At 48.6% G+C, this 9,620-nt stretch overlaps 1 pseudogene; it reads left to right on the plus strand.

Annotated features, from left to right (window-relative positions):
- The first annotated feature begins 8,738 nt into the window (after window positions 1-8,738).
- Window positions 8,739-8,855, plus strand: LOC136650806 (5S ribosomal RNA; annotated as a pseudogene).
- Window positions 8,856-9,620: the final 765 nt, after the last annotated feature.

The following is a 9,620-nucleotide window of genomic DNA, read 5'->3' on the forward strand; positions in this document are numbered from 1 at the left end:
CACATCCTAGTGGTTCTCCACCAAACAAAGCGTCATGAGATTTTGTGACATTTTGGCTGGTCGCGATCCATTTCCTCCTATATTGAAATTCTAGTGACATTCACAGGGCTCAGATCCAGAAATGAAGTTAACTGGCTCGGTAACGGTCATCGTACAGGAAAAGTGAGCCAGATTGAATCCAAGGACTGGTTTTTAGGCAATCTGTTGCTGTTCATATGACCACCTGTGTATAGTTTGATCACCTGTGTACAGTGAATGTGCATGGTGGGGGGTGGGTTGGTGGGTGGAAGAAGCCTCCCCCTGACTTATGGCCCAATCCTATGAGCCTACTGCACCCCCAGAAATTGCATTCTGCCAGTGCAGCGTGCTTTACATTGAAAAAACCATGACGTATCACTCTGCTCAGCTGGGCTGCCTGCTGCCATCGGCCTCCAGGAAAGCCCCAGCACTAGCAAGTCAGCGCAGGGGGTGGGTGGGGTGGATGGAATGGGAAGAGGGGAGTAAGGGGGCAGAGACGGGACAAAGAGGGGTGTAGGTCAAGACTGGGAAGGGGGTGATATTGACAACAGCAGTTCCATTGATATCCTATCCCCCTTCCTGGTCTAGGTCCATTTATGTCCTGTTGAACTCGTACCAACAAAATCACTGGCACAAGTATAAGTAGGCTGCTCAAGGCAGTGGAGGATTATCCCCAAGCAAGGGGAACAAATGTTCCCTTACCTGGAGAAGACTTCCAGGACTCCCCCTCCCCACAGTGGCATGGCTGAATTGGTGGAGTTTTTGGAGGATAGGATTGGGCTGCAAGGTGCATTCGGTTCCCACGGAGCAGTATTATGTACAAATAGTATGCACATAGGTTTGTCTGTGTGCACATAGATTCCAACTGCACATACAGGGCCTCTGTGCATTCTGTTTGCTTGTGGATGTGTAGCATTTCTTCATGTAACCAGCTAAATGCATGTAGGTCAGGAATGGGGGCTACTGCCCCCCTCCAATGCATGCTGCCTGCACACTGCTGAACACAGGAGCATAGTTTTGGAATGTAAGTGCGCACATCAATGGTGTAGCTAGAGGGGGTGCAAATCACTACGCTTTGCAGGGAGCTTCCCTGCAGCCTGCAAACAGCCCCTCCCCTTCCCCTTTGGAGCCATTCTGGGCAACATCTGCGTCTGTTTTGCTCCCACTGCCCTGAATGGCTCTGATGGGGGCGATTGCACACTGCGGTGAGGCTCCCTGCAAAACTTAGTGCTTTGCACCCTACCTGGCTATGCCACTGGCACGCATAGAATTTAATTCAGTACATTCTTCCATGTAAACTGTTGTGGGCTGTACAGGCTATAAATATAGCTTAGGCTCACAAAACTCCTCTGGATATCAAGCCTCACAGTTCACAGGGTAAGCAGGCTCCAGCCCCCCAATTCTGGAACAGTAAAGCATGGAGTGGACATAGTCATAGGGAGCTGTCTGACAGTTGAGCTGGATTCCTTGGTCCAGTTTCCAATCTCTCACTTCTCCAGCTGACATGTTCTTGGATTTCCATGGTATTTGCAGAGGTTCTGTTTTGGCTCCATGGAGATTCACAAAAGTACACAAGCAAGCCATCTCTTTTCCTCCCAAATGTAAAATAAAATGTGCTTTAAGCACAAAGAAAATCCTCCCTGTGTCCAAGAAATTGGACTGGGTGATTCCAGAGTGAAGTGGTGAGCAAATCATCTGCAGAATAAATGTTCCAGAACCTTTTATTGATGAGGTGACACTGGACACCCACTTGCCATCTCCTTCCTGAGGTATACTGGCCATTGTGTGCACCCAGATTTATGGGCAAATCTCTCAGCAAAGGGATAAAGAGACATGTCCCTGTGAGCGAGCAATATAATGGATTGCACTAATTCTGCCTAATTAAGGTCACTGGAGTCTGATGCAATGTACTAGCCTGGCATTTGACTTGCATGGGGGAAGCCAAAGGGGAATGGAAGGGAAGTAACCATATATAACATGGTTGTCTCTATCTAAGCAACACATTCCAGCCGTGCCAACCTAGTATGTCATCAACTAATGTGGGTGTCCATGAAGGTGGTTGTGTGGTTGGGCAAATGCCTTTTATGCTGTTGTTTGTGTATTGTGGGATTGTGTGACAGAGGTTGCCTTATGGCAAAACTTGTGTTGCTTTCAGGATGGCACTGATGTCTAAGAAAACTTAGTAGAGATTTGATAGAGTATCTCAGGGGGTCTTTATGGAATCAGGAAAAGATCCGGAAAAGATCCCACAGCCTTGATTTCATGTATCTCATGTGAGGGATACATAACTGAATAAAACTGAATCAGTCATTGAAACAGATGTTAAAATTCCTCACCTTTTGCTGCCTTAACCTCATCCTATCCCTGGAAAGCAGCCCAAGTAGCAATATCTTTGTATTTCTGGCCCATATTTCAGCAAGAGTCAAAGGAGAAGGAGGTCACTCACTGTAAGACATAACAGAGAGCCATACCCTCCAATACATCACAGATTAAATAAGAATACACTTGAAATGTCCACATGCTCACACCACAGATCACTGTCCAAGCCCTTCCCTCCCCGCCCTCACTGAAACAGCTCAACTGCAACTACTGTATATTATATTCTTTTACTCTGTATTCATGGACTTTCCGGTGCTGCTTTATTTGTTCTTTCAGTTCCTTGTATTTGTTCTTTCAGTTAAATCTATACTAGAAAAACATCATTGTGTTATTGGCACTTCAAAATACACTGAAGCCGCTGCAGTGTATGAAATGATAGGGCATAGACTTTAGGGTGCCTCAGTGTTGGTGCACATGCATTTATGTGCATGTATGCTAAGAGGGCACCCTCAGTTAATATTAGGTTATCGCCAGGGGACATTAAGGAATAATTAACTCTTACAATGCTGTGCACAATCTGCATGTGATGATTGTCATCACAACATTCAGCAAGAGGAGGCACACGTTCAAATCTTACTCTCAGCTGTGAAACCCATAGGTTGGACCTTGGACTTCCCCTCTCAATCTAAATGAACTTAGTACCCCGCATGGTGATGCAGCAGCAGCAATGTGGTATCCACGGAATCCAAAGGCCTTCTTGAGATAAGGAAAGATTTGTCCAAGCTGGGCTACTGGGTCTACAGGGACCTGCTCCAACTCTATAGCTGGTACAAGTTCATGTGGGCCTTGGTGAGGAGATGAAGACCGAGAAGGGGGCTAGGATATCAGTGTGTGCTGCTCTACAGAAACTGCCCCCTTCCTGGCCCTGGTCTGAACATAAGAACAGCCCACTGGATCAGGCCATAGGCCCATCTAGTCCAGCTTCCAGTATCTCACAGCGGCCCACCAAATGCCCCAGGGAGCACACCAGATAACAAGAGACCTGTATCCTGGTGCCCTCCCTTGCATCTGGCATTCTGACATAATGCCAGAATGTCTGCCTTCTCTGTCCACATCGCTACCCCATTCCTCTCCCTCTCCACCCTGTTCCACTCCCTTCCTGCCTTCATCTAATCTCCTGCACTGACTTACTGGTGCTGGTGGTCATCCCCAATCCACTGTCTTGCAGACCTGGCTGCCAGGTCACACTGAATGGTTTGCTGCATTTTGTGACAGTTGCAAAGGGCTTTATGCCACCTGAATGCTCATTCCGGAAGCATAGAGCCCTAATAGGATTGGAGCACAAAGTTGGAATAAACAGTTGGAAGAGTTGGATGGGTACAAGAAAGTGCCAGGGGCTCTTAAGAGTGAAATGAGGAATGCAGAATGATCACAAGAGGCAGGATTTGATGCTGCGGTACTTTCTCAGCCTTCAGCCATGGGCAGACTGGCCTTTTGGCCTAGTCTAAAGTCCTGGAGTGACTTGTTAGTCTGTGATTAACTCAAGACAGTCTCAGTACTGGCCTGGATTAAGGAATGGTTTAATTACAAACACAACACTGGAAGGAACTGAAGTGCCAGGCCTGGTATTTAACCATGACCAAGGCTAAGGTGGCACATAAGAGCTGGCTTTGTGAGCATCCTTGCTGTTGTCAATCCTCCACTGAGTGACAGGCCCATCTGTTTACTTTGTGGGGAAAAAAATGCTTTCTAAGCTTGGAGAGCAAGTATGTATTGACCTTGTCAGGCTTAATTGTGCCGTAACCAAATTACTCCCTGAAACACTGTGAGATGCTGCAGAATTTTGTGCGCTTTGCATTTTTCAAAGAGCAAAATGTCCCCGGAGAGGTGCTGCTTGCGTTATGCTGTAAAAATGCAGCTGCACTCTTGTGATCCCAACCTCCCACCCTCCTGTCTTTAGAAGTATACAACGTCTAAATGACCCGAGGCCCAAGTGGAACAGAGAGGCCTTGGAACTGCAGCATCTTGCTATTCCTGGATCTACACTCTGAGCTTGTTGTGGATACTGCCAGGAAAGAATGCACATGACAGGGGCCACTTAAAGGTGATGGAAATGTGTGAATGAGCCAATGGGTAAGAGCTGATGTTTAATAATAACTACGAGCAGAAGCTGTGATTCAGGAGACCACTTCACATCTCACTGCTGTTATGAAAGGATGATATTATCTTAGGCAAACTTCTAAGCCTCCGTTCCGCCAAATGCAATGTGGGGATAATGGCCTACCTTGCAAGGTTGGTGTCAGGTTTGCTGAGGCACCTCACTGAATGCACTAAAATGCAATACATACTCAGCAAATTGCAATGGTTGCATCACAGTGCTCATCTATTGTTCATGGCTTGGGTGCCCCCAAGTAAATGCATAGCATGAGGACACAGAAGAGAACACTCAGAAGGTATTTGTACATCATTGGCATCCTTTAGTCTTGGAAGACTCTGGTATCGCGCTTTGAAAAGTGGTTCTGAAACAGCGACTAGTGTGGCTAAAAAGGCCAATTTGGGAGTGACAATTCCTTCCACACTGGAACAACAACATGGGCAAAGCATTCCACATGTATCATTGTCACCAGGTGCGGGAGGCCAGCATGTCACTACCATGATGGACCTCCTCCCATGTGGTGGGCAGGACAATGCCCCAGGCGGTGGGTGTGGTGATGCACCTTTGCCCCGACCACTAGTTTTGTGACTATAACTTTCGATAGAAAAGAGATATTTCAATGCCGTTTGTTCCACTGTGTTCTGCATGAAATTATGCATTGAATGATATATAAGATGATGGTATTATTCCAAAATACCAAGATTTTAAAAATTTTGGCTAGTAGCGGTGTCGCCCCCTGTGCATGTCACCCGGTGTGGCTTGCACCCCCTGCACTCCCCTAGCAACACCACTTTATGTTGTGTTTTCAAAAATCCTATGAAGTAAGTGGCAGCCCAATCCTTCCCCCTGCCAGCCAACAGCACAAAGTGTCACTTACAGAGCACACAGTGCATGCTATGGGGGAAGGGGGGCGGCGGCAGTGATAGACAGCCCAGGAGAGGTAATTAACTTTTTCCCTTATGTCCAATAGGTTGCCAGGCCACCAATGGGTCTCCTTGGACGTACACCAACTATTTTGCTGGCAGAAGTCCAAAGAGACTTAAAGGGCATTCCAAGGCAGGAAAAGGGGGATAGAACCTCAGCTGCTGCCACCAAGATAGTCCTCCTCCCACTTCTAAACTGCCCCTGCCTGGCCCACTCCCTTCCCTGCCCCTCCCCCACTGCCAACCTATTTATTCCTGTGGGATGTCTGGGAACTGCTGTTGCACGGAAGGGGCCTCTGACCATTTGCACCGGCAGCCTCGAAACACACAATGGTGGTGGGGCTTTTGGACCAGCATCCTGAGCTGGTGGCAGATTGATAGATGTCACTGTAGGGCCCCCAAAGGATTGGGCTGTAAGCAGTGGCATAGCTAGAGGGGGTGCAAAGGACTAAGTTTTGCACCCAGGAGCCAGGCTTATGTCCCCATTTTGCTCCCTCTGCTTGGAATGGCTCCAAGGGGGAGGGGCTGCTTGCATGCTGTGGTGAGTCTCCTTGCAAAAGTTAGTGCTTTCTACTCCCTCTACCTATTCCAATGGCTGTAAGTATTCTTCTGCCCTCATTTGGGTTAGGAAGACTAAAACTGAGAGGGCAGGGCTTGCCTAAGGCCACCTTGTGTGTTTGTGGCAAACTCCAGATTTGCAGCTCAGTCTCTTCGTTACGATGCTAGGATACATTTCTGGTTGCAGGCAGTTCCCTCTGTGTGGTCTTGGAGTGGAACAAAATGCATCTACTTTTAGGAGGCTGAAATCAGTCACCAAGCCAGTTCTGAGAGAGGGCGTTCCCCTCACTTTGAATGGACATTGGGGAAGGAGCTGCACCACTAACATATTTGTCCCATTTGCAGCCCTCTAAAATGGGATGTGTGCTTCCCAAGGGGTAACATTCATAAATTATAGTCCAACCTAAGCGGGCTTAGCCCTAAACAATACTGTGTGTAGAACAAGTCATCATTGGCATCCTTCAGTCTCGGAAGACTATGGTATTACACTCTGAAAAATGGTTCTGGAACAGCGTCTAGTGTGGCTGAGAAGGCCAATTTGAGAGTGACAATCCCTTCCACACTGGGAGCAAATGTAGTCTGTCCCTGGTGTGTCTCCCTGGCCATGGGCCTTCTTTGCTCTTTGCCTCAGTCTGTTGGCCAAGTGTCTCTTCAAACTGGGAAAGGCCATGCTGCACAGCCTGCCTCCATGCAGGCCGCTCAGAGGCCAGGGTTTCCCACCTGCTGACGTCCATTCCTAAGGCCTTCAGATCCCTCTTGTATCCTTGTTGTCCTTGTATCACAGCTGTGGTCTACCTGTAGGGCACTTTCCCTGTACAAGTTCTCCATAGAGGAGATCCTTTGGGATCTGGCCATCGCCCATTCTCATGACATGACCGAGCCAACGCAGGCGTCTCTGTTTCAGCAGTGCATACATGCTAAGGATTCCAGCTCGTTCCAGGACTGTGTTGTTTGGAACTTTGTCCTGCCAGGTGATGCCGAGAATGCGCCAGAGGCAGTGCATGTGGAAAGCGTTCAGCTTCCTCTCCTGTTGTGAGCGAAGAGTCCATGACTCGCTGCAGTACAGAAATGTACTCAAGACGCGGCTCCTTGCTGCTCTATTCTGCTTGGATCTGCACCACCTGAGTAGACCCATTGGGGCTGCTGTGGCTCTCCCTGGGGTAAGATTCATGACACAGTAGATCAGAGGTTCTCAAACTTTGAGGGAGCGTTACTCCCTCAGTAAGTTCTTGCGGGGGAGGGGCTAGGGCAGTGATGCGATCCTTAGGATTGCATCACTAAGGGGGGCGAGGGGGGTTGCTTTGCAGGCAGGGCTGCAGTAGGCTGCAGGAGCTGCGAGGAGCCCTGTGCAGTGCTCTCCGAGGCTTGGAACATTCACTAAAAGCGGGCGCAAAGCACCTCCTGCAAAACGAAAGTGCTTTGCACCCGCTTTTAGCGAACGTTCCAAGCCTTGGGGAGCACTGTGCAGTGCTGCCCGCACCTCCTGCAGCCTGCTGCAGCCCTGCCTTCTTGCAACCCCCCCGTCACCCCCCCTTAGCGACACGATCCTGGGGATCGCGTCGCTGCCTCCCTCCCCTTCCCCACCCCTTAAAGGGACGGGAGAAGCGTTACACAAACTGGTGGGTCATGACCCACCAGTTTGAGAACCACTGCAGTAGATTAATGACACAGGCTTCTACCTGGGATGAAAAGTTACCCAAAGCGGCAGCTACTATATCTTCTTTATTAGGTGATAATACTCCACAACTTTATTATTATAAATCACCTTGTGTTCCCTTTAACTAATGAAGTCGAGCCTCTAGGGAAGATTTCTTCAGGTCTTAAGAAATCTTGTAAGAACTGCAAGCTATTAAAGTATATTTCAAAGGTCTTAAAATAGCTGCTTTAATAGTGTGAACAGAATGCCAGAGCTCCATAACAAAAAGTGTGCATTTGCTGGAGTTGGGACTCATCAATCATAGTTCAGCTTTTTGTGCCTTCTGGTCACCTGCCCACCTCCCGTGCCCACGAGCTATACTTCAGTGTGTTTCTTTCTGCCTGAGAAGGTGACTTGGAAAAGGTGTTCCTTGCAATCAGCCAAATGCCAACAGCCTTATTCCATTTTCCACCAAGTTCCACTGACTTCGGTGAGTTTACTTCCAAGTAAGGATGCCTAGGATTGCAGCCTAATGGCCTGAAAGTGGTCTCAAAAGAGCCGCAACGTGCTTTGTCACTGTGAAGGTCAGGCATGCTGGTGGGATGGCCAGAGCATTCCTGCTGGCATCAGTAGCAGAGATACTAAATGAACCAAGTAATTCAACACAGGGGCAGGGGATGAGTGGAACTGGGAGAGTGGCAACAGCGGCAGGGAGTGGGTGGATTGGGGCCTGGAAGGGGGGGTCAGGATCAGTATTGCTGGCATGTGCCATAACCTATCCCCCTTCCCAGGATGCTTCACATTATTGGAGGAGAAAAACTTGATAGATTTAATTGCTGAAATTTGACCTGCACAACTTCTGACCCATCAAGCCAAATGCATCTGACTTTCTGTTTTTGTGGCTGTCTGTAACTTAAAAAAATGTGTGCAGGTGTCAATAATCTGGTAGGCTATAACACGTGGCTGGGGCAGTGGTTCCCTAACTGTGGGTTGGGACCCACTGGTGGGTCGCAAATTGATTTTTGGTGGGTTCCATAGCAGCTGAGCAGAGCCTCCAATGAAAGCACAGGTGATGGAAGGATCAGATAACTAATTGCCTCAAGCCCTGAGGCTTTTCAAAAATCAGAATGACAGCAACTGTTACCCTGCACATGCCCAATCTCGTCTGATCTTGGAAGCTAAGCAGGGTCAGGCCTGGTTAGTACTTGGATGGGAAACCACCTGGGAATACTGGGTGCTGTAGGCTTATACCATAGTCTTTCAAGACTGAAGGTTGCCAACCAACCTCTGGACCTCAACAGGTGGGAAACCCTGGCCTCTGAGCGGCCCACTTGGGGGCAGGCTGTGCAGCATGGCTTTTCCCAGTTTGAAGAGACACTTGGCCAACAGACTGAGGCAAAGAGGCAAAGAAGGAAGGCCCATAGCCAGGGAGACAGACCAGGGACAGTCTGCACTTGCTCCCGGTGTGGAAGGGATTGTCACTCCCGGATTGGCCTTTTCAGCCACACTAGACGCTGTGCCAGAACCACCTTTCAGAGCGCGATACCAGAGTCTTTCGAAACTGAAGGTTGCCAACTGTAAGTATAGGGAGATAAATGTTGGAGCATCTTTTTTCTGGTTATTATTATGTGTAAATTTTATTTCTAGATTTTTAAAAGTCTTGTAAATCTGGGTGGGTTCCATTTGAGTATCATTTTAAAAGTGGGTCTGTGCTAAAAAGTTTGGGAACCACTGGGCTGGGGTCTTGTGTTCAGCTTGGATGGTGCTGGGATACATAATTTGCAGGCTTAGCTGGACAGGGCCAGCACAAGACCTCCTAGTGGCTGAGATGGCATGCCAAATGCTGCCCCCCTTACCTGATAATGTGCCAGCCCCTGCTCCTCCTACTCTGGAAAAGACAGGAGTGCCCTTTCCACTCTGGGCTGGAAAAGGAAGTGGAGGACCGAGTGGAAGTGGGGAGGAGGAAAGAGTGAGCACCTGTGATGTTCCAGGCCAGGGTGTCAAACTCATT

The sequence above is a fragment of the Tiliqua scincoides genome, chromosome 4 (genome assembly GCF_035046505.1).
Source record: "Tiliqua scincoides isolate rTilSci1 chromosome 4, rTilSci1.hap2, whole genome shotgun sequence".
NCBI lineage: Eukaryota > Metazoa > Chordata > Lepidosauria > Squamata > Scincidae > Tiliqua > Tiliqua scincoides.